The 25,930-nt window shown below is 37.6% G+C and overlaps 1 non-coding gene across 1 annotated transcript; it reads left to right on the forward strand.

Annotated features, from left to right (window-relative positions):
• The first annotated feature begins 22,385 nt into the window (after positions 1–22,385).
• On the forward strand, positions 22,386–22,492 carry LOC141675777 (small nucleolar RNA R71). Its single transcript, XR_012556412.1, has one exon. It is a non-coding gene; the product is annotated as a small nucleolar RNA R71 (small nucleolar RNA).
• The last annotated feature ends 3,438 nt before the right edge of the window (positions 22,493–25,930 follow it).

Here is a 25,930-nt window from a genome sequence, read left to right on the forward strand (position 1 = left end):
ATTCCTGAACTATGAAACCTTTAACATCGAGTTGAGTTGTGATGAATGGCAACAGGAGTGGCATGTCACCGCCATTCCTGAAGAGCTTTGGAACTCAGTTCCACAAGAGGTTCACACAGAACTCTTGTTCTTTTCAATGGAGTACCATCTCCATCTTGATAGGTTGGAAGAGGAAAGGAGAGAAGCTCTCCGTCAGCAAGAATGAATCATTCGTCTTGCAGTGCTCTTCGTCAGCAGCAGAAGAAGCTAGTCGTTAGGTCTTCTTAGCTTAGGGCTAAGGCTGTTGATGTTAAGAATCGTATAATAGGATTATCTTGTAATTTTTACATGTAATTCATAAATTTCAAGAAATGTACTCATCTGATATATCAATAAAATTTTCTTTAATTGCAAGATTTATTCTTTGTTTCTCAAATTATGTGACTGTGCATGTTTAATTGCAATTTATTAATCTTTACTTCATCGATTTTTACTTTTATTTTATGATGAATGTTTTGATTAAATTCTGTTGATTTGAGGAAACAACTGACGAACAGGTTCCCATATCAGAACCTGTTGTTGTAGAAGCTGAGAAGATCTCTTCTCAGAAAGATACTATAACTGGGAATTCTAGGCCTCTCAAAAGGCTTAGAAAGTTAAATTCTGATGATAAAGCTCCTACAGTGTCTCCACCCTTGAAGAAAATGAAAAAGCAAAGAGCTCACAGGGACACAGTTGAGTCAGATTTAGAAGATGAGGAAGCAGCTAAGGAAGGGGGTCAGGAATCTCTGATCCCAACAGATGCAATTATTATTGAATCACTTCCTTCTGCACAACCAGAAACTGCTTAAGACAGAGTGCCTACACCTCCTGTGTCACCTATAATTGAACAAGTACATACTAAAAACCCAGGTACAAGTGCTGAAATTGATATTCATAACTTTATTGTGCCTGAGGTTCTGTACTTGGAAGCTCCAGGAACTCAATTCACTCCACCAACAACACCAATTCAAGATGCTGATTTCAATGAAGATATTCCAACTACACCAATTAAGAATCTGGATGATGAAAATCAGACTTTAGGTGGGCATCAAGATTTGACTGTTGATCAGAACTTAGTTGCAGATCAGAATTTAGAGGATGATGTTGAAACCTCGATTGCCTCACATACTGCTATTCTATCAGAGGATGCTGATACTACTGGATCTATAAGTTCTGATGCTGATAATGCTGAAACTACTGGTAAAGCTGTTACTAATCTAGATGCTGATGCAGCTGGTCCATCAGGAAATGCACCTCAATAAACAGTTAACAAAGCTAATTTGATAAAGAAGTTTGTTAGAGGGGAAGCACCAGTACCTTGGAGTGAAACTCCTAGAGGAAATGAGTGGACTAAGGAATGAAACACAGTTAGTTTTGTTCCTTCTGGAAAGATTTTTATTGAGCATCTGACAAAAGCTGATGAAATGCTGATAAATGATGATTTTAAGGCACAGCTGAGAGTTACTGCATTGAGTACTAGGCATCTTCAAGGTCTATGCTCAACAACTCATGCCAAGGTGAACAAAATTCAAGAAACCTTGATCCAGCAAGATATAAATGTGAAACTTGAAAAGAACAGATTTTTCAAGCCATCCTTTGACAGAATTGCCTACATTGAGAAAACTCAGGAGAAGCAACAAACTCATATTGATGAAATTCTAAAGAATCAAGCTTCTCAGCAAACTCAACTCAATGAGATCCAATCCCTAGTGGAATTGCTTGTCTCTCTTCTTGTACCTGCTGATGCCAAAAGGGGGGAGAAAGTGATTAAGTCCAAATGCAAACCTATTCAGACACTGAAGGGAAAGGATGATGGAAATGATGACCAGGGAAACTCTGATAAGGGTAGAGGTCAAATTCAAGGCAAAGGATTTTCATCAAGAAAAGCTAGAATTATAAGTCAAGAAACAATTTCTGATACTGGGAGAAGAATAAGTTCTGATACTGGTAAAAGGATAAGTTCTACTGATCATCTGGAACTTGATGAAGAAATTTCAAAGAAATTATTTCTTAAAGAAAATCCAGGAATGGACTTTGAGAGTATAAAGGAAGAAGAAGCTAGACTTAAAGCATAAAAAGTCAACTCTAAATCTAAAGCTTCTGAAGATGAAAAGAAACTTCCAAAGCTTAAGGGTATTGTGATAAAAGAAAGAACAAATTCTAAGGCCAAAGCTAAATCACAAGTGGAAGTAGATTCAAGGTCCAAGGGCAAAGAAAAAGTTGATGAACCGGTAAAGGTTTATATGCCAGTCATGGATGAAGAAATAATTGATGAAGAAGATGCTAGTCTTACTCTGATGACAAAGAAAATTTCTCGAACAACCTCTGATATGGCTCATGTTGTTCAGAGTCAAGACTTAGTAAACTCTGATATGATAGTGAAGCAAGCAACCTTTGACATAGCTCAAGTTGGCTTGATATCATAACATAAAGAAAAGGAAACCTCTGACATTGCTCATGTTAAACCTTTAAAGATACTCCTACCAGGATTCACCAAAGCTCAACAGACTCAACCTTTGAAGACTACATCAAGTGGTTTTGAAGCAAGAGTTGTTACAAGAAAGGAAGCAAGAGATAAATCTGGATTGGGTAGTTCTGATGAAAGAAGAGTACACAACACTACAAATGATCCAACTTCCTTAAGTGAACCAGGAGTAAGAGCAACTCCTGAAAGATTGAATCAACTTGAATCTGTACAAATGGTTTACCATTCTATTTTAAAAGAACATATCTTGTTATATTTTATGACAGATGGAAGGGTATTCCATATCAGGCAAAATGTTATTCCATTAAAGTATTTTGAAGAACTGGAACATGTTCTATTCCTACTTCAAGTGAAAAATAGATTAACAGATGGTGTTGTTGGTTATTTAAAGTCACAAATTTAAAGACAGAAGAAGCTTTACTCTGTAAAGTCTGACAGCCCATATTGTCCCAAGTACAGAGATCACAAAGGTGATATTGTTGAAATGAAGCCTAACACTGCTAAGATCATAACTACTTTTCTGGGTTATAAGGTTGTGGAATTCAATCTAGAGTCTGACAAGGCATATCTGATCAGACTAGATCAGGACATAAGGAAAGCTAAAATAAATGATCTCAGGGCTGCAATTTTTCAAACTGGTGAAGATACAGCTGAATTAAAAAATGTTAAAAGGAGGATGGTTAATGAACTTGAATATGCTGAGAGATGTCTTTTGAAGAACTATCTCAGAACAACTCCTGACATCAAAGAGATCAGAAATTGAAGCCAAGTTGAAGATCTATAACTGCTTAAATTCTGAAGTGTATACAGAGTGAAGCTGATATCAGATCTTAAGGATGGTAAAGCTGAAAGGACTATAAGTTGTAGTTATCTAGTCAAAATTCTCATGCATTTGTACTTAATATTTTTGACATCATCAAATATCTGTTAAACTTGTATATTATGCTAATTTACAAGTTGGGGGAGATTGTTAGATATATTTGTGATGTCATGTCTAATATGATTTGTGTTTAGTTTTCAGATCTTACTTAACAGGACAAATCAGTACTTAACTGGAAATCAGTACTTATACTGAAGTCAGAACTTAAGATATCAGAACTTAAGTTATCAGAACTTAAGTTATCAGGAGATATTTATCAGGAGATAATATCAGGACTTAAGGAGACTTTCAGATAAGGCAGGCGGCTGATTGAAAGGAAAGAAGATCAAAACAAACGCAAGAAGAAATATGCATGAAGAAGGAATTCTATGAATAATAGGATACTTGGAAGAAAAGATAACTGATTGATATATCTTAGGAAGCTGAATTATATTCAATATCAATTAGAAGATTATCTTGTAACTGTGTAGTATATAAACACAGACATAGGGTTTACTCTATATGTGTTATTATCATCGAAGTTATTATTCATTGTAACCCTAGCAGCTCTCGTGATAATTTGTTCATCATTGAGAGAGGACAGTTCCATATTGTAACAGAGTTTATTGTGTTGAATAAAATCTGTGTTCCGTTACTTGTGTTCTTTAATTCGATTTGATTATAGTAAACACTGTATTCAACCCCCTTCTACAGTGTGTGTGACCTAATATGGTAAGCAGATGGTCTTATCCTAATTATATTTATAGCATGAAGTATTGCGTTACCCTTCTACAGTAAGTTGAAGTCTTTTAATTAACGATCTCGCTAAACCATTTTGTGTATGCACGTGAGCTACAGGGTGTTCGACAGAGATTCCTATTGACATACAATAATCATTAAAAGTAGGAGATGTAAATTCAACGACATTATTAACTCGAATTGATTTGATAGGATTATCAGGAAATTGGGCTCGCAATTTGATTATTTAAGCAAGAACCTTGGCAAAGGCTGTATTTCTGGTCGAGAGTAGACAAACATGAGACCATCTAGTTGAAGCATCGATTAGGACCATGAAATATCTAAATGGTCCAGATGATGGATGAATAGGACCACATATATCACCTTGAATTCTTTCTAAGAAATCTGGAAACTCGTTTTGAAGTTTAACTGAGATGGTCGAACAATTAGTTTTCCCAAAGAACATGCTAAACAAGGAAGTTCATCATGTGGTATGACCTTTTGATTCCTAAGGGGATGTCATGTAGAATTTCTATAATTCGACGCATCATGGATACTCTTGGATGACCAAGTCTTTCATGTCAAAGGGTGAGTGATTTTGGATCTATAATTTTGGGAGTAGTGATACTATGAGTCTCGATTACTCAAATTTCGGTAGCATATAATCCAGATGAGATTCATTGCAATTTTTCTAAGATCTTCTTATGTTCTGAGGTGATTGAGGTGATAAGGAGATATTCTTTTTCATTTTCTTAAGTGGTTTCTACATGTAAACCATTAAGACGAATATCTTTAAAACTCAGAAGATTCCTAATGGATTTGCTAGAATATAGAGCATCATGTATGTGAATTTGTGTCTCATTTGGTAGTATAAAACTAGCTTTCCCAAAACCCTCTATGATATTTGATGTTCCCAAAATCGTCCAAATATGTGAGTTGGTTCTAGTCAATTTTGAGAAATATTTCTGATTTTATAAAATTATGTGAGTGGTTGGGGAGTCAACAATTCATATATATTCCATATTTATGTTGTGTATATATAAATGAACATCAATTTTATTATGCAAACAACGTACATAATACAAGAACATAAAACAAGTACATGAAAGCAGAATATTAAAATCAGCACGTCTAAAACATAAAATTAAAGAAATACAAATAAAATCTAGTTATCTAAATCATAATAAAGGTTAGCACTAGTGTCTAGTTCTTTTGAGGTCATGTTGTTTGGTTCTTCATATAGATTATGACTAGCGAAGTTCTTTTCAACCCTTTTTCCGTTATTCTTTTTATTTTCCTCGTGGAGGTCAACTAGATATTTTGGTGTGCGATAAGTAAGTCTTCAGTGCCCATGTTCCCCAGATCTGAGACAGATATTCCAAGTATCTTCTTCTTGTGGTGCCTTCCTTTTATTTGACACTCCATTTTGCCACTTCTAGTGGTCAAAGTTGTTGTAATCATCACGCTGCCATTTCTGGTGGCTAGAGTTATCATGATTTCAAAATCGGCCTCGAAAGTTTCCGTGCCCACGGTTTCGTCCATAACCTCGTCCTCCTCTATGCCCTTTCCCACACCAATTCTTCTGGAATGACGTGTTATGTACTTCAGGTAAATGGGCAGAGCCTGTAGGACGTATCTGATGATTTTCAGTAATAACTCATTATTCTTTTCAGCGAAAAGAATAAGAGATATCGGCTCGCTATCCTTCCAAAAATTGTGCTCCCTATACTGTTGCGCCAGAATCATAGTGTTGGGGTGAAAGGTTGAAAGGGTTTTTTCTATCATGTCAGCATCAGTAATATTGTCACCACACAAAATCAGTTTTGTGCTTATTTTGAACAAGGCATAATTATATTTAGCGACATATTTAAAATCTTGCAACCTTATATGTATTTAGTCATAACGGGCATGTGGGAAATTGGAAAGTTTTTGGTGATCAAACCTATCTTTGAGATTGGTCCAAAGGGTGAGTGGATTTTTCACAGTTAGATATTCAAATTTCAAGTTTTCATGGATGTGGTGTCTAAGAAAAATGATAGCTTTAGCATTTTGTTCAAGAATTGGGGTCTTTCCTGATTCTATGATGTCTTTTAGCCCGTTAGCACTAAGATGTAATTCTGCATCGAGTACCCAAGACAAATAATTATCCCTAGACACATCCAACACAACAAACTCTATTTTATAAAATTTGTCATTCTGAATATAGAATAAATATTAAAATATGATGCAATGCTTCACAAATATATTTAAATAATTATTTCCAAATAATAACATATATGATACGATTAATATAAAAGTTATGATGGCATAGCCAGCCAGAAAACTTTTGGATATTACTTGACAGCATAGCCATCTTTATAACGTTTAAACAGTAATACAAAAAAAATAACGAAAATAATTAGAATCAAATGATTAAGTTTAAAACGTACCTCTTTCGTTAAATGAAACTTATTCGGGTAATACCTTCTTCGTGAATAGAGCTTACTTGGACAATACCTCCTTCGTAAATAAAGCTTGTTGGGGTAGAGACTCGTGCTCTTTTGTGGAACAAGCTTGAGTTGACACGGTTTTACGAGTAATATTAAGTTGTGCCTCCTTGTTAAAATAAAGCTCGGCTGGCAGAGACTCGTGCTGATAACGTGTTATAAACCTTGACTGAAAATATTAGTTATGTTTAATGTAGAGAAAGTATAGGAGAATAGAAAACATAGAGAGAAAGTTGTATCTCATTTCATTAGCTAAATGAGCTATTTATAGTAGTTGGTTTACAAGTCTTACTAAGTAAACTATTTAAATCTTCTTCATTAAGTATTACAAAACTTAGTTGGTAAGTTTTGTAAATCTTCCTTGATAAGTTTTACAAGTCTTCCTGATTAAGTTTCTTTCTTAAGAAGCTGTGCAAGTCTTCCTCACCAAGATTTGAGAGAGTTCCGATAGGCTTTGACAATCACTTTATATTTATTCAAAATTTTTAACAGAAGCCCATATGATAAGCCCAAACTTTTTTAGCATGCCCTAATAACAACCCAAATGACATGTGTCATAATTTTGGTACTATTTATTAATACGAGCATCTCCAATAAGCTTCATAAATCAATTTTCAAGTTATAATTTGGAGAAAATATATTAAAAATTTACTCCAACAAGTTTCTAGGTGCTCCTCAAAATTTTAAGAGTCACCATTTTTTCCTCTTATTTAGGACTCTCTCTTCTCTTCTCACTTCATTTTTATTAACATATTATCACTTCCCACAATTTTATATAACAATATGATATTTTTTTATTCAAATATTGTGAATTTATTTAATAAAAAAATTATTTAAGATACATAAATAAAAAAGTTTTTAAAGACAAGAGATATTGTCCCAAGTAATGAAGATATTATTAATTTTTTTTCTTAAAAAAGAATGAAATGAGAGTATTTGATATGATACAACAGTGAAACTCTATAAAAAACTATACCGCAGACGACATATATCAATAGCATTAAGGAGCATAATAATCTTCAGATTATTGTAAACAAGAAAGACATTACCTTAATGAATTATATAAGTGTAAAAATTAGATTAAAAAATATATAAGAATGAATTTGAGAAGGATTGTTAGAGTGAGAAAACATATTTGTATAGAACAACTCCAACAATATCTATATTCAGACACTATTGGGATTACTGTTAAAATTTGTTATGCTGTTAAAAAAATACGCGTAAAAAAAGTATTGCTAAAAAATAAGATGACTGATTAGTAATATTTTTAATATGTACGTTTTGATGTAAAAAATTATCAAAAAATAAGTTTAATGGTGATGCTAAATTGGATGTTTTTGCTATAATATAGCATTCACACAAAAAAAATTAGCTCCAATTGGATGCTATACTTGGTGCTAATATAGCAAAATGTTGTACTTGGTTGTAAGAACCAAGTATAGATGATACCATGATTGCCATATAAGCTTGCAAGTGACAAAATACATTAATAAAGTAATAATGACAAGTATATTTGTGTACTTTATGATTATATAATTTAAAACAAAACTTTATTTGGATATATTTTGTACTATTTTGCATCTATCATTGGATCATAAGTTTTATTTTAGCATCAAAAATCACTTTTTGGTTTCAAATTATAGCAATAGCTACATCTATTTTAACATCACCATTGGACTTGCTCCGATGAGGTTTGATAATGAAATCAGTATCCGCTTCCCGTTGAAAAACAGCTTTTCGAAAAGTATGGAGGGCCTTTATTTCTCTAACAACAACAGTTTTTATGCCAAAAAACACTTTTCAAAAGTTTGTAACAGTAATACCAAACGCACCCTAAAACTCTTAACCTAAATTTTGAGGATAAATCATGAAAATTAAACTCCAAGAGACTCCTAACTTTTATTCAAATTATTAGGAGCTCTTCCATATCCTTCTCAGTATTAGGTTTTGTTCCCGAATTTTTTAAAGGGAAGAAAATAAGTGATTAGAAGGTATAATACCTTCATCTAATTTTTGGAATGAAAGTTTTGGAATAAAAGTGTGTCAAATTTGCATTCATTAGTACTTGCTTTCGTTCCATTTTAAAACTTGGGAGCACGAGGAAAAATGAATCTATTTTATTTATCCTTCACTTAGTTTTCTTTAATTTTAATACTAGGGAGTAAAGGAGTAACAAGTAATTTAAGAGACCATATAGATTTATTATTAAAAATGCATCATGAGGAGTAGTAGCTTATTAAATAATAATTTGTATGAGGACGATCGTAGGTAACTCCTGGAGTTGCTCAAAGCAACCTACATCCTCAATGTTCATCACTTCATTCCTACATTCACGAAATTGGGACTAAATATATCAATCAAACTTCTCCATACTCATCTGAAATCTTGTATTAAATGCGCAGATTGCGAAATGTAATACTAAAACGGATTGACGATGTTTAGTATACTGCTTAGTGCTTACTGCATTATTCTTTTTGCGGGATTTCTGCTCGTGGGCATGCTGGATTAATAGTTGCGATTGCGAAACAGAAACAAATATTTCATAGTATGAAGATAGACTACTACATGAAACCAAAGATGGAGCATTATGAAGGCATGCATTGTTATTAGTTCACGCTGGCAAATGGCAATCTAGGCATTGGAGTTTTTATTATGGAAATGCCAGAAAAACCTACTCTGATATTTCGGCAGCTCTGTTCAGTTCTTCTAGAATAAATGATAATGTTGAGATGGCAACATTGCTGCCAGTGAAATTTACAAGTTAGACATATATTGGGTATTCCAATACTTGAAGCCAAAATAATGTGTAACAAGTAGTATAGATGTAAAATAAAAAAGGTTCAAGGCATATTTGATAATCTTGTGTAAAGTTGATTTGGAATAAGACGTATTGATTGTGTTTAGCTTTCTAAAGCTCCAAAAACTTTTGGAAAATCATATTCTGCTTGATTGTTAGATCTTCAGTGAACATTGCAAGGCCTCTCGTTAGCTATTTTATCGAGCATGATAGCGATTCCTCTACTCCGACTGTCCGATGTGTCTTTATATACTTCCTTTAACAAATTACCATTATTCATCAGCTATCCATTTTATAGTTGATAGGGTTTTTTTCCCTATATGTGTTCTTGTCAATTCCTCTGCCTTAACCCCTGGCATTTTAAGTGGCTTGAAGTTGAATGTGATGATTGATGAACAATCAGTTGATGAATCTAGATATAAATTAACAGGGTATCCACATACCCCGGCATTTGAAATCGTCCCCAGAGCTGTACATCAAGGAAGTAGGGCTGTTGTTTTCCATTTGGCTTCCACTGTTACTTATCTGCGGGAAAGTGCTAGTACCTTTACTTGTATTATGTATTAGTAATTACTAGCTTAAATCCCATGCCATGTACCGTTCTTTTTAATATTTAAAAAATTTATTTATCTCTACATATTCTAATTTTTAAAATATTTTTGTAAATATATAATAATTATAAATTTATAATATAAATAATAGGATAATTTTAGTAGAATAAGTAGACTTCGTCTAATGGTTTAACAAGTATAGCGGATATATAATATTATTTATTTATTTTTTAATAATAAGATACGTTGTGGTCGTATTTTAGTAGGATAAGTAGACTATATCTAATATTTAGTAGTTTAACAAATTAGTAGTTTAGCAGATATATAACATTATTTATTTATTTTCTTTAATAACCAAAATTAGGGAATAACAGTTGAACCAAATTATAACCCATTTCGATTATTATAATATAGTATAGAATTGTCCTTTTAGCTCATTTTGTTATATGATGATAATTTGAAGGTTTGGGAGACTTCATTATTACAGTCTTAAGTTAAAAAGATGAATGTCTAGTATGTTCGATTGTTATATGTTGGGTTTATTTTTTACAAGATCAATCTTGTGCTCCAATTTCTTAGCTGAAGCTAATCTTGACTGCTCTGTTCTTTGCCTTTGAAGTACATTAAGAAAAATATGTGCATTGTTTGATTTGGTTGGGGGGGGTATATACGGTATTCAGAGTTCAGACGCATGAATGATATAGGGCTGGCTGAATGCTAGTGGAAGTTGTGGTTCTTACTTCCAAGCAGAAACTAGAAATTCGTTGCTGGAGCGATGGCTGGAGTGTACAGTTTTGATAGTATATCCTTCGGCTTCTAGTGTTTCTTCTTTAATATTATGTATTTATCTTCGTCCTTGATTTTTACATCTTTCAACTGTCCCAAACTATATCTGAATTTGCTTCATGAACACGAGCACATAGTAAATTGTTAAATGCCTGCATGTTTGTCGATGTGTATATTTAATTGGGATTTTGAAGAATTTATATGGATTTTAGAAATTATGGGGTATTCAATTTGTATTTTAAATATTTTTTTAAAATCATGGAAAATGTCTATTTAAATTTTAAAAATTCAATCAAAATTTGGTGATATATAATTTAGATTTTAAAAAATCCATCAAAATCTGATGGTATTCAAAAGTCCATGAATTTTCTTTTATTTAAGAAAGTTGTGAATTTTGATGAATTTGCCAGTATATTTTTGATATCTTGAAATCTCTTCAAAATATATGAGATTTTGACACAAAATCTGCAAGTCTTTACAAGATTTTGGATCAACTCCATCAAAATCCACGAAAAATTAAAATCAACAAAAATCTTTTAAGATTATTAACAATCCTTTAAAATTTGAAATGAATACACCCCTAAGATTCTGCCGAGAGCAAGCATGTCCGATTAAAATGTCACTTCTGTGCCTTAAGCAGCTTACTATCGTCGTTGCCTTCGCGATGCGTGGAGAGTATCTCTGCCTACTGTGGTCTCGTGGTTCCATTTTGCATTATTCATCTTGTGGGATCAGTAGCAACTTCTGAATTTAATTATTTGCTTTTTTCTTTAAAATGTATTCTGTTAAATTGACATAATCAATGATGGCATCAGATTTGTAGTCTCCCTGCGGTTGTAGCTGTAAGAACCCTAAAGTTAAAATGTGGCTTCACCCATTCCATTTCCCCTGTAGATCTAAGAAGCCTATTAATAATAAAAAACCTACGACCCCGTAGGCATGACGCGCCTTCGGAGTCCGTAAGGTATAGTATCTACAGATCACGAATGATAAGAAGTTATCACCGAAAGCTGAATGTCCGTAAGCCGTAGGCCCCACTACTCAACCTTATCCTCTAAACTTTCAGACGTGTCATTCACCAAAATATCATGTCATATCCCCTTCTTCTCTCTACCCTCCACGTGTCCAAGTAGTCTATGATAGTCACCTCCCCTACCAAACTAGAGGACGGCTGGCTAGTCATAGGGAATAAAAAGGAGAATCAAAGGAAAGAAATACAACAAGACAACTAAAAAGAAAATCAACACAGACACCTTACGGACCACACCCTGAAAACAAAAAACAACAAAGCCCGAAGTCAAACATGTGAAGCTAATTATTAGGAAACTCAGTCTGCACAAACGAAGGGTCCTGAGCTCCGATAACCTTTTCCCCTTCTTCCGTAGCCGCCACCTCCATGACAGAACCTAGAAGATTCCCTGTGACTGTGGGGCCTGCAGCTATGTCTTCAACCCTAGGGACACTCACTTCTCCCTCCGCATTCGGACCTTCACCTTCTTCAACCACCTTCGGTTTAGCATCCCCAGATGCCTCCTGCTCATCCATCTTCTTCAATTCCCAAGCTCGGAAATGGTCTACGCTATGCTTGGTCAGATCCACAACATTCCCTTCGCCTACGAACGACAGACAATCATTTGAACCCTCTTCATGCATCGATCCTGCCTTCTCATACAGCGAGGTCTCGTATTCGGCCGAAGCCAAGAATTTATCCACATTATCCTTATAAGTAATGAGAGCCTCCTGCTCCACCTTCTCCAAAGTCTCAGTTATCTTCCGGACTTCAACCGACTTGGCATCCAACTCTTTTTGCAACCTATCCATCTCCGAACGAAGGCTTGCGGACACCCTTTGCTCCGACTGCAGTTTCTCGATATTTTCCATGTTGTCCTTTTTTAAGCGCTCTATCTCCTCGCTATCAAACTTAAGGACCTCTTGCAGCTTGTCGTATTTCTTCTTCATTTCCCCTAGTTGTTCAAGGGCGTCATCTTTGGCCTTCCTTTCGGTTTTCACCTTCTCCTGCTCCGCTTTCACCTTCCCTTTCCCTTTCTTCACTCGACTGGCCAGATCTACCACTCGGGTCCCCAACTGAAAACAAGAAAAGACATACATAGTTCAAGACAACCAGGAGTTTAATGAAAAATATACATGAAATTAATTCAAAGGGTATACCGCTGTCATATATTTTTCTAACCATACCTTTCCCAGTAGAGTTTTTGTTTGAATTATAGCATCCTCATCAGCTTCACTCATAACCTTCTTACGGTCGGGAGATAGAGAGAACAAACCCAATACTCCTAGGGGAGCATTAACCCCCCTTTCTTCAGCCAACCAACCCTCCCCTTAAAAAACGAGAAGAAGAAGAAGAAAAGAGAGGGCAACAAACAAAACCACAATAAGAACATAAGAAAAAGGAAGAAGGGAAATAACAGAAAATACAAATCTACCTATAGTGAAATGAAGGATAGTGCATTTTTCCGAAATCTCCTCATATTGAAGTTTCCCAGCACTTAGAACCAAGCTCTTCACAGGTACCGTTGCTTTCAGATCGTTTATCCCATCAAAAGAAGAAGTCGGAGCCGGCTCCAGATCAACTAAGTTCGTTCATTTTTCACTAATCACCAAAGGATCCAGAGTTTTCTTTGTTTTCCTTTCTTCCATCCTCGCCCTTTTGGTAGCAACCTCTTGTTAGGGCGAAAACACGCGCTAATAACACACGCAAGTATACGCATTCGCAAGTAATATAGAATACTTTCTAGTTCGTTCCCACAGAGACTCAGACTAATTATGTTCAATTACACTCACTCACCAATGTATGATTACTTCTCAATATTAAAACAATAACACTTAGATTTGATTAACTAATTATTAACTACAATTAACTACGAGAATTAAGCACTTAATTAACACTTGAATTAACAATATTAAAACACTCATGAGATCACAACTTCATTACTACTTCCTTCAATAGTCATTGTTATTACTCTTAGCATGCAACAATGATGATATTAATCGAACAACACGAAACTGATAAAAGCCAACTTTCATTGTACTAATACCATTCTACCAAACATCCACAATTAAGATAGAAGTTGAATATGCATCAATTATGTTGAGTCCCTATATGTCTACAGAAATTGAAAACATAAAGATTTAAGCACAAGTTATTCCTTTTGATTACACGGGGCGAATAAAATGGTTAGAGTTACCCATTAATCATGCATACTCGTACACAGACCTATGCTAGCATGGCAAGTTCTAAATCTCAAGATCCACCGTCGCTTCACAAGAGATTAACACCCTATCTTATATGTTCGCGACACACATAGGACGAATAAGCACAACCAATACTAGATATCATACAATCATCACACACTAAGGTATTAAATAACTAACTAAAGAATTTTATAGTAAATCCGTTACGACCCCATGATCACGATTAGCCCATGATAGCACTCATCGTCATCATCGGTTCATATGAAAACATGATAAATACACACAAGAATAATAACTAAAACTACTTATATTAAACCAGAGTACGTCACAAGAGTAAATAGGTTCAAAGTAAAGAAAACTAGCATCCAACGTTACAACGAAATAAAGAATCATAAGAAAATATGCTTCCTCTTCGTTGCGGTGTGCTAAAACAGTCTTCTTCCTTATCTCCTTGCTCCTTAATTAATACTACGATCCAACCTTTTTTGAAACGTCTCTGAAAACTACTTATATAGGAGTCCCATAAATCCCAGATATCTCAGAAGTTGGAAGTTAAACAGAACTAGGAGTCCAAAATAATAATTCTAATTTTCCATCCCTAAACGGCCGCTGAGCATTCCTGAGCGGTCGCTCAGCAGAGCTGAACGGGCGCTCAGACCCCTTCTGCAAAATGCTCTATTTTTTTCCCGTTTCTTCACTGCAATCTGCTCCTATCTTCCCGCTTGCAATGCCAAACACATGCCAAGGCTTATTATTGATGAAATCTCTCCAGAAATACAATTAATACCCCGAAATGCACAAATACTAGAAAAACGCATCAAATACATAAAATACTTGATTTCAAGACATCAATTCAAGCCATTATAAGACGTACGAAGTGGTATAAAATGCCACTTATCACACCCCCAAACTTAAATCGATGCTTGTCCTCAAGCATCACAGACTCAAAAACAAAACAAAAATATGCATGAATGCAATATATATGAAATGCAGCGATCCCCCTTACTACGACCAAACCAACCAACTTACGACATCTCAACAAATGCAATTAGGCGAATAAAGATCAACCAAACCATGCAAACTAACATACAGCTGGAAATGTGGTGTGTGCAGATGCTTAACTGATATGCTTCGAAACTAGATCAATTACTATAACTCGACTATCCTCAAGGTAATCACATGGTTATACGAAGAATAAAATTCTAGGCACAAAATGACTTATAACACTTCAAGATTACTGGAGCTTATTACGGAATCACGCTTTTTATTTAATACAATCATAAATGCTTATTTGATCGTGCAATGAGTGAGATCCACAAAAGACTTATACAATGGCATCCATGTAGCAAGCGTTAGGTTAGCGGATCCCAGATTATAAAAGCCTTAGGTCACTAGGCACAAAGTCCCACAAGAACTTAATAACTCGAATACCAAAGAGCCCACCCGTGATCAATTATGCATTAACTCTCTATTTTTTTCTTTTCTTTCCTTTTTTTTTCTTTTTTTCTATTATCTTTTTCCTCTCTTTTTTTCAAAATTTCTGAGCAAGTGCGCTTCGCTCCATCTTGCTCAACCCTAGACTACTCGCATAAAAATACGAGCCGGCTACTAGCCAATTGACGCCTAACCACAATTAGCAATGAATTCCACTTTTTACTCCAATTTTTCTTTTCATGCCTTTTATCACTAAGAACCTATTATAAATTCTAAGCATAATCAATAGATTAACCTTGAAAACCATCAAACCATAATAACAATCTAGTCCTTAAGCATTCTCTAAGACTTAGTGAAATTACAAATGTTTCTAGCATGCATGTCAACCTACAAGACTCAACATCACTTTAACGCTATCACTACACTCGCATCAATATCACAAATTAATTGGCACATCAACGTAAAAGGGATCATGATATATGCATGAGCTACATGACATGATAAAAAAAAACTATAAATAAAAAAAAACTGTATGGAAAAAATATGCAATTATATGAGCTAAACTATCATGAATATGCAACTATATGACACACACACAAAATATTCCTTAACTACCACCCCCAAACTTAAAATCTTCACTGTCCTCACTGAAGGTAGTAGAAAGGAACACAGGGTTACCTACTCGAAGAGATCATCATCCTCATCACCCTTAGAGGGTGGAGTATCAGGAGGCGGATATGCAGAGTCCTCATAAAAAACTGGCCACTGGATGTCAGCTCCAAGGCCTCTAAAAGCAGTCCCAAGTACAAGGGTGAGCTCCTGAGCAAACCTGCTATGTCTCTCGTACATAGCATCCATCCTCCTTGACAGCCTCCTATACTGGGCATCAGCCATCCCAGCACCCTCATGAGCTCTAGAAGAACAAGCCTCATCTTTCCTTGGCCTCGCCATGGTAGCACCTCATGTTGGACGCCCTCCTGGAAGACGATAACCCAGCCCATGCTCCTCGGGCTCTCCACCAGTCCACTCCTGTATCGCATGCAGAGTCCCAGAGTCAATAGGAGCGGCCGGCAACTGCAACTGCTCGTGAGACGGCCACTGAACTCCCACTGCTCGGCAAAGCTTTGTAACCGTGGATGCATAAGGGATGTTCATGTGCTTAGCTCCCCTCAAAAACTTCAGAATTCCTTGGTAGATGAACTCACCAAGGTCCACATAGTACTCCTCATTACCCCATAACAACTGTGCACGCTCAACTGTAACCTCATGTGCATGTGAAGTAGGCAGAATATTAGCGCAAATAAAAGCATTCCATGCACGGGCATACCTATTCATCGCAATCGCCGAAAAATGGCGATACTCGTTAGTCCCAGTCTTGAAGGTCCAAACTGTGCCCGGCCTACAGAGAGTAGCACAAATCAAATCCAAGTCAAAATCCTCAAGTGTCTTCTCGTTCCAATTCTCCTCCGTGGGCTTCCTCTGTCGGCGCCCAATCACACGGTGAATCTCCGTAGGGTGATAATCCACCGTCATCCCCCGCACAATAGAATACCTATTCTTTTCAGCCTTCGCGTTCGCATAGAACTCGCGAACAACGCTCATTAGAACTACTTCAGGAGACTCACATAAAGTAATCCAACCCTTCTCAGCAATCATAGGCAACAACTCACCATCCCTCCCCGATGGTAAGAACCCCCTCTCCTTCAAAATAGGCTTACCCAGAAGCCTAGTATACTCCTCCTCAGCAGCCCTATCAAATAAACGAGGCCTTGCAGTAGTACCCCTCGAAGAATCAGCAGTAGGAACAGTGCTGCTGCTATCAATAGTCCTGGATCTCTTGGGTGACATCGAAACTAAGAGAAAGTGTTTAAGATTTGTGTTTTTGAATATGGGAGAGAGTTTAAGGTTTGAAAGTGTATGGGGAGTATATGGAATAGTTGTATGTATATATAGGGTAGAGATTAGGGTAAAATTTGATTAGGAGTGGGTTTAAGGGTTAAAAATATGGGATAATGGGGAAATACGTCGTGGGTAATGGGGCAGTGTTTTGTTTTTTTAATTTTCAGATTTTTTTGGATTTTTATAAAGCTTAAAAAAAAATTATGTTAGTCGGCCCCTGAGCGGTCGCTCAGCAAGCTGAGCTGAGCGGGAGCTCAGGGGTCTTCTGGAAAAAAATTTCCCTTGCCCTGTTTTTCTGATTTTTTTTGTGGTTTTGGATAGGTTACTAACTTCTAAGGGTTCCTGTAACAACAAATCATGGGTTGCCTCCCAAGAAGCGATTATTTTTCGTCATTAGCTTGACGTAGCGTACCTTAATCAAGTTGACAACAAAACGACACTAACCACTTCCCGGTTTGCCGTGTCCCCATAGTAATGCTTCAAACGCTGACCATTAACCTTGAATGCTTGGTCCGAATCATTCTCAAATATCTCCACCGCTCCATGTGGAAACGCAGTTTTGACAATAAAAGGTCCCGACCACCTTGATTTCAACTTCCCAGGAAAAAATCGGAGACGAGAGTTGAATAAAAGAACTTGCTGCCCCGTCACAAATAACTTAGGATGTAACTTCCTGTCGTGCCACCTTTTCACTTTTTCCTTGTACATTTTGTTGTTCTCGTACGCTTGGAGTCGAAATTCATCAAGTTCATTTAGCTGAAGCATTCGCTTATTTCCAGCTGCATCTAGATCCAGGTTCAACTTCTTCAATGCCCAATAGGCCTTATGCTCGAGCTCCGCAGGTAAATGACATCCCTTACCATACACAAGTTGAAACGGGGACATCCCAAGTGGAGTCTTATATGCTATTTTGTAAGCCCAAACAGCTTCATCGAGCTTTAAAGACCAATCCTTCCTTGACGGACAAACAACCTTCTCTAAAATGCGCTTGATCTCTCTATTAGACACTTCCGCTTGACCATTCATTTACGGATGATAGGCAGTAGTAACACGATGATTCACATTGTAGCGCTGCATCATAGAAATAAACTTACGGTTGCAGAAATGCGACCCTTCATCACTTATGATTACTCATGGCATTCCAAACCTTGTGAAAATCTGTTTATGAAGAAAATTCAACACTACCTTTGCATCATTCGTCGGCAGAGCTTTGACTTCTACCCATTTTGAGACATAATCGGCTGCCATCAAGATGTACTGATTATTGCAGGATGAGACAAATGGCCCCATAAAATTGATTCCCCAAACATCAAAGACCTCGACTTCAAGCATCACATTTAACGGCATCTCATCCTTTCTCGTAAGATTTCCCACTCTTTGGCAACGATCACACCTTAAAACGAACTGATGAGCATCCTTAAACAAAGTAGGCCAGAAAAAACATGTTTGCAGAATACGAGCTGCCGTCTTCTCACCACCATAATGTCCACCATAAACTGTGGAGTGGCAGTCTCATAATATCCCCTCTGTCTCACAGAATGGGATACATCTCCTGATGATCTGGTCAGCTCCCTGTCTAAACAAATACGGTTCATCCCACATATACCACTTCACCTCATGTAGAAACTTCTTCTTTTGAGCTGTATTCAAATTAGGAGGCATTATATTGCTGACAAGATAATTCACAATATCTGCGAACCATGGCTCTTCCTCCTGAACTGCGAACAACTGCTCATCCGGAAAAGATTCGTTGATCAATGTCTTATCATGTGAAGTAGACTCGGGATTCTCCAATCTAGAGAGATGGTCAGCTACTTGATTCTCAGTACCTTTTCGATCCTTCATCTCTAACTCAAATTCCTGTAGCAAGAGCACCCAACGAATGAGTCTAGGCTTCAAATCCTTCTTGGAAACCAAATAGTGAATGGCCGCGTGATCAGTGAACACTGTCACCTTTGTCCCAAGCAAATAAAATCAAAATTTTTCGAAACCAAAGACTATAGCCAAGAGCTCCTTCTCAGTAGTGGTGTAGTTTATTTGAGCACCATTTAAGGTCTTACTAGCATAGTAGACCACATAAAAGAGATTATTCTTGCGCCGCCCAAGAACTGCGCCCACCGCATAATCACTCGCATCACACATCATCTCAAAAGGCTCTGTCCAGTCAGGTGCTGTAATAATTGGTGTAGTTATCAAACTCTTCTTGAAAGTCTCGAATGCCGTGAAGCATTCATCATCAAATTTAAAAGGCACATCCTTCTCAAGCAAGTTGCACAACGGCTTAGATATTTTCGAAAAGTCCTTGATGAAACGCCGATAAAAACCAGCATGACCAAGAAAACTACGGATTCCTTTCACAGAAACAGGTGGTGGAAGATTTTCAATGACTCCCACCTTGGATTTGTCCACCTCAAGACCCTTGCTAGAGACCTTATGCCCAAGAATAATGCCCTCACGCACCATAAAGTGATATTTTTCCCAATTGAGCACCAAATTAGTTTCCACACACCTTTTGAGTACTACACGAAGATTATTCAAACATTCATCATACAAATATCCAAAGACGGAGAAGTCGTCCATGAACACCTCGACATTATTTCCAATTATATCAGAGAATATAGCCATCATACATCTCTGAAAAGTGGTCGGTGCGCCACATAAGCCAAACGAAACTCTGCGAAAAGCAAATGTGCCAAATGGACAAGTGAAGGTAGTCTTTTCTTGATCCTCTGGTGCAATATATATATCTGATTATACCCCGAATAACCATCCAGAAGACAATAATACTCATGACCGGCCAAATTGTCAAGCATCTGATCAATAAATGGAAGAGGGAAGTGATCCTTCCTCGTGGCCTTGTTCAACTTTCTGTAGTCCATGCATACCCTCCATCCTGTGACTGTTCGATTGGGGATGAGCTCGTTCTTCTCATTCGCTACCACAGTAATACCTCCTTTCTTAGGTACACATTGCACGGGGCTCACCCAAGAACTGTCAGAAATAGGATAAATGATTCCTGCATCCAGCCACTTCAGAATTTCTTTCTTCACCACTTCTTTCATGATAGGATTAAGTCTGCGTTGTTGCTCAACAGTCGGCTTACTACCCTCCTCTAGCAGAATCTTATGCATGCAGTACGAAGGGCTGATCCCCTTGATGTCTGCTATAGTCCATCTGATAGCCGGTTTGAATTCTCTTAAGATCCTCGAGAGCTTGTCCTCCTCACTACCTGAAAGGTCAGATGCAATAATAACAGGTAAAGTAGATGCATCACCTAAAAAAGCATACCTCGAGTGTTCAGGAAATGGTTTAATCTCCAAGGTAGGTGCTTCCTCAATAGATGATTTGAGCTTTCCTTCAGCATTTTTGAGATCCGAAGTACCAAGAGATTCAAATGGCATGTCTAGCTTTCGCCTCCAGGGAGAAGCATTTAGATATTGTAGTTGCTCATTGCCATCATCATCATCACTGTCAAAATCCCCCATTAAGGCTTTCCTCTAATGCATCAGTTATTAGCATATGACCAAGTTCTAAAGTAACCGCAGAATCAATCAAATCCACTTTTAAGCACTCCTCATCTTCTGTAGGGAATTTCATTGCTTTGAATACATTGAATGTCACATCCTGATCCTGCACCCTCATAGTAAGTTCACCTTTCTGCACATCTATCAAGGTACGGCCTGTAGCCAAGAAAGGGCTCCCCAAGATTATGGGAATCTTCTTATCTTCCTCGAAATCCAGAATAACAAAGTCTGCAGAAAAGAAGAGCTTATCCACCTTTACTAGCACATCCTCCATTATGCCTCGTGGTATGTAATAGAACGATCAGCCATTGTAGAGACATGTAGGTGCGCTTTGGATCAGGTAAATTCAACTTTTTAAAGATCGACAACAGCATCAGATTGATACTTGCTCCCAAATCAAAGGAATGGTGAAGCTATCTGGATCTTTAAGCTTTGGAGGTAACTTTTGTTACAGCACATCACTGCATTCTTCCCTTAAAGCAACGATCTCAAGGTCATCCAGTTTCACCTTCCTTGCAAGAATACTCTTCATAAATTTCGCATAACTAGGCATTTGCACCAGAGCCTTAGCGAAAGGTATATTGATGTGAAGTTTCTTGAACACCTCCAGAAACTTACCGAACTGCTTATCCAGCTTTTGTTGTTGCAATCTCTTAGGGAAAAGTGGTGGAGGATAGAGTTGTTTCTCCACTGTATTATCCTCAGGCAGAGTGTGTTCAACAGTAGTCTTCCTTGGTTCCGCCGCTTTCTCCTTTTGCTTAGCTTTTTCATCACCAATTTCAGCTTCTCCTTCTTTTGCTTTTTCAGCATCAACAACTTTTCCAGACCTTAAGGTAATAGCCTTGACTTGCTCTTTAGCTTCCTTCCTACCTGGCACTTCAGTATCACTTGGAAGTGTGCCAGGTTGATGATTGAGCACTGCATTGGCTATTTGACCAATTTGATTTTCCAAGGTCTTGATAGAGACCGCCTGACTTTTGCACAACAACTTAAGTTCCTCAAAATCAGCACTAGAGGGTGGAGCTGCACCTCCTTGTTGAGGATATGATTTCCTTTGAGCATAATGCTGTGGTTGCAGGAATCCAGGTGGATTGAACTGTTTACTTACGCCTTGCTGATATGGTTGCTGAATAGTATTCTGATTATTACTCCAGCTAAAATTTGGATGATTTTTGTTGTTAAGATGATAAGTAGCTGGTACAGCCTGCTGTGGTCGCTGATAATTGTTCACATACTGAACAGATTCATTAACAAGAGAACACTGATCCGTAGCATGAGAACCTGCACAAAGCTCACAGACCATAGCTATCTGATTCACTCCATAGGTGGCTAGAGAATCGACCTTCATAGACAGCGCTTGGAGCTGCGCTGCAATAGCTGTAGCTGCATCAACTTCCAAAATACCTGCTACCTTCCCAGGGATCATCCTTTGAGTCGGGTTTTAATGCTCATTTGCAGCCATAGTCTCAATAAGATTATAAGCCTTCGTATAGCTTTTGGCCCACAAGGCGCCTCCAGCTGCTGTATCGAGCATGGGCCGAGATTGGGCCCCCAAACCATTATAGAAACCAGTGATCACCATCCAATCAGGCATTCCATGATGTGAACACTTTCTCAACATCTCCTTGTAGCACTCCCAAGCTTCGCACATAGATTCTGTAGGTTGCTGCGCAAACTGAGTAAGAGCACTCTTTAGAGCCTCAGTCTTCGTCATTGGATAAAACTTCACCAGAAACTTTTGCGCAAGATCTTGCCAAGTAGTGATAGACCCAGCTGGTTCAGAATGTAACCAGTCCTTAGCTTTATCCCTCAGTGAGAATGGGAAAAGCCTCAGCTTGATAGCCTCATCAGTCACACCATTATATTTGAAAGTACTACAGATCTCGACAAAATTCCTTATGTGCATGTTGGGGTCTTCAGTCGCAGCACCTCCAAAAGAAACAGAATTCTGCACCATCTGAATAGTGCCCGACTTGATTTCAAAGTTATTGGCCTCAATAGTCGGGTGCATGATGCTAGACTGAATGTCATCAATTTTAGGCCGAGAAAAGTCCATAAGAGCTGGATCTGCCGAAACTATACGATCGCCCATGATTACTGGCTCTTTCTGCTCACTTCCTGAATCCGAATCTTCAAAATCTATCTTCTCCGGAATATCAAGAACTTCGTCTGTCTCCTCAGCCGTATCTAAAGTCCTCTTGCGAGTACGAGAACGTGTTGCATAAACGGTCACTAAAGTACCTGAAACACAACCGGAAATAATAAGTAACACGTCTTAATCACTGAGTCCTAATGACCACTGATGGTAAGTACATAAACTAAATAAATACGCCGAGTCCCCAGCAGTGGCGCCAAAAACTTTTTAGGGCGAAAATACGCGAATAACACACGCAAGTATACGCGTTCGCAAGTAATATAGAATACTTTCTAGTTCGTTCCCACAGAGATTCAGACTAATTATGTTCAATTACACTCAATCACCAATGTATGATTACTTCTCAATGTTAAAACAATAACACTTAGATTTGATTAACTAATTATTAACTACAATTAACTACGAGAATTAAGCACCTAATTAACACTTGAATTAACAATATTAAAACACTCATGAGAACACAACTTCATTACTACTTCCTTCAATAGTCATTGTTATTACCCTTAGCATGCAACATTGATGATATTAATCAAACAACACGAAACTGATAAAAGCCAACTTTCATTGTACTAATACCATTCTACCAAACATCCACAATTAAGATAGAAGTTGAATAGGCATCAATTATGTTGAGTCCCTATATGTCTACAGAAATTGACAACATAACGATTTAAGCACAACTTATTCCTTTTGATTACACAGGGCGAATAAAATGGTTAGAGTTACCCACTAATCATGCATACTCGTACACAAACTTATGCTAGCATGGCAAGTTCTAAATCTCAAGATCCACCGTCACTTCACAAGAGATTAACACCCTATCTTATATGTTCGCGACGTACATAAGACGAATAAGCACAACCAATACTAGATATCATACAATCATCACAAACTAAGGTATTAAATAACTAACTAAAGATTTCCATAGTAAATCCGTTACGACCCCATGATCACGATTAGCCTATGATAGCACTCATCGTCATCATGGGTACATATGAAAACATGATAAATACACACAAGAATAATAACTAAAACTACTTATATTAAACCAGAGTACGTCACAAGAGTAAATAGGTTCAAAGTAAAGAAAACTAGCATCCAACGTTACAACAAAATAAAGAATCACAAGAAAATATGCTTCCTCTTCGTTGCGGTGTGCTAAAACGGTCTTCTTCCTTATCTTCTCGCTCCTTGATTAATACTACGATCCAACCTTTTTTGAAACGTCTCTGAAAACTACTTATATAGGAGTCCCATAAATCCCAGATATCTCAGAAGTTGGAAGTTAAACAGAGCTAGGAGTCCAAAATAATAATTCTAATTTTTCGTCCCTGAGCGGCCGCTCAGCATTCCCGAGCGGGCGCTCAGCTTCCTGAGCGGTCGCTCAGCAGAGCTAAGCGGGCGCTCAGATCCCTTCTGGAAAATGCTCTGTTTTTCTCCCGTTTCTTCACTGCAATCTGCTCCTATCTTCCCGCTTGCAATGTCAAACACATTCCAAGGCTTATTATTGATGAAATCTCTCCAGAAATACAATTAATACCCTGTAATGCACAAATACTAGAAAAACGCATCAAATACACAAAATACTTGATTTCAAGACATCAATTCAAGCCATTATAAGACGTTCTAAGTGGTATAAAATGCCACTTATCACCTCTTCCTCGCCCAAATGAGATTTCGTAGGTCTCTTCCCTCCGACAGATACTGAAACACTTCATTCGGCCCCGGCTTGACTAGCAGCAGTTCCCGAAGACACATCCTCACCTTTCTCCAAAGCCACTCTCTCCTTCAATTGTCTCTCATGAGCCAGATTCAAGATTCTTCGGCGATCCATATGAGCGGGAATAGGCAGTTCTCTCAGCAAAACTGAAATGACAGAATTTTTCTGTTACTTACAAAGGAAAATAAAGGTAAAAAGGAAAATGACATATACTCTACGGAAAGAGGACAGTCCGAAATTCAAAACATATAAGATTCTATAAACAAATGAATATCGGACGCTTACAGTTATGAGTTACTAAAAATTCAGGGTCCCAGAAACTTGCTACTGGCCACAAACCCTCCTTCTTCCCCCCTACAAACTGAACAGCATAATCAATTTCATTCTTCTCCAACACTTCATACCTTTTCACTGCCCCCACTATACCATCGGGTCTTTTATATTCTGGCAAATAAGCCAAATCTCCCCCCTTAAACTTTAGAAACTCGTCATGCCAACCTTTATTAGATGAAGGGCCTTGTACCAGAATTCCCCCTAAGGTCGTGGTCCCCCTCCACTGGATCTCTTGCAAAGGATAATAACCTCGAAACCCTTGAATTTTGTACAAAGACCAGAAAAGGCCTAAGGTAGTTTCCAGGCCCCATTCAATACACCTAGCTATAAAGGCAGTAATTTTCCTCACTGAATTAGGACCTAGTTGACCAATTCCTATCCTCATCTCACATAAGAGCGTATGCATAAACTGATGCATAGGCAATCTCAATCCAGCCCTGAATGCCTCCAATGGGATGCAAACCCATCCTTCCCCCCCTCTGTGCCACAACCTTTCCCCTTCAGCAGGTAGCCTTATTTCAAACTCCTCCGGAATCAGGAAGACGTACCTTACTTCCGTAAAATAACTAGCATCAAAATTCGGGGCTTATTAATATATTCCAAATCCCCCAGAAGCTTTTCCAACGCTTTGTCCGGGATAATCCCATACTGCTTATCTTTGTAATAACTGACTTCTCCAAAAGATTTAAAATAATTCTCTCTCTAAACATCCGAAGGAGTTTTTACAATTTTTTTCTCTACATCCATCGAGCCCTGGTCCCCAACTAAACTTTCCATCGCTATACGCACTCTACCTTTCCCCTGCATATTTTCTTGCCTCTACGCCCTAGCCAAGTCAACCACTTCTTTCCCTCTCCCTCGACCAATACCAGGAAAAGGGATCCTCATGCCTTCTCCTTTCCCCGACTATGAGATATGGAAGAGACACC

This window comes from Apium graveolens, chromosome 7 (assembly GCF_009905375.1).
Source record: "Apium graveolens cultivar Ventura chromosome 7, ASM990537v1, whole genome shotgun sequence".
Lineage (NCBI taxonomy): Eukaryota > Viridiplantae > Streptophyta > Magnoliopsida > Apiales > Apiaceae > Apium > Apium graveolens.